We start from the raw sequence: 1068 nt of genomic DNA, 5'->3' as shown, positions 1-1068 counted from the left end.
TAGAGAAGACCAAAGAACCAGGATCCTAATTCTTTTAAAACAGGGCAAATATTGACTTTACCCTTCTTTGATGTCATAAAAACATAAAGAAATCATCCATTTGAAACATGCTAGTGGTTTAGATGGAAAAAACATAGCTTACTTCTTCCACTGCTATCACTTCTGCCAAAGCCACAATCATTTTTGGATAGCCTACTTCAATAGCTTCCTATTACTGCAATAGTATGAAATGATCTTATTCTACTCCTTGCTCACTTACAGTTTATTCTTCACACAACAGCTATGATAATGTATTAAAAATGCAAATATATCACTCTCATGTTTTTAATGCTCCAATGACTTCATATCATACTTTCATTAAAATCTAAATTTCTTATCATGACCAACATATTCTTGTCCTTGTAAACATCTATGGATATACCACCCACCCCTTTATTCTGCTTCTTTTCCTCTGGCCTCCATGTTAATTTTTGAAAATGCTAATCATAATCCATTCTCAAGGCCTTTTGCCCTTGTTTCTTATACCTGGAGCCCAGTTATTTGCATGGCTCATATCTTTTCTATCCAGACCTCTGTTTAATTATCACTTCCTCAGAGAGGTTTTCTCTGACGATTTTATTTAAAATAGCACCTTGTCCCTCTTTAATCCCTTACTCTGTTTACTTTTCTTCATATTGTATAGTTAATATATATTTATTGGTTTAATTTATTTTTTTATATATCTCTTCCACCAAAGTGTATACTCTAGGCATTGTGCATTTGCTCATCCTCACCAGACAATCCACAGCACCTGGAACAGAATAAATAGTACAGAATAGGTATTAATTGAATGAATGAAGAGGAGGAAGCCATTAAGTAGAAATATGTTCAGCAATGCCTAGAGAGTATTCTCAGGGCTCAAGAACTAAGTAATGACAGTAAACTCATGGATGGCTTTGGTTTGCTTATAGACACCTTTATTTTTACTTATAAACTAATTCATCACACTCTAATAAAATGACTGTCCAAACTCATATTGACTTATGATGAACGAATTTCTGTTTGCCTGACTCATGACAACTGTCTTAG

Source organism: Trichechus manatus, unplaced genomic scaffold, assembly GCF_000243295.1.
Source record: "Trichechus manatus latirostris isolate Lorelei unplaced genomic scaffold, TriManLat1.0 scaffold00033, whole genome shotgun sequence".
NCBI lineage: Eukaryota > Metazoa > Chordata > Mammalia > Sirenia > Trichechidae > Trichechus > Trichechus manatus.
This window is presented reverse-complemented; position numbering follows the sequence as displayed.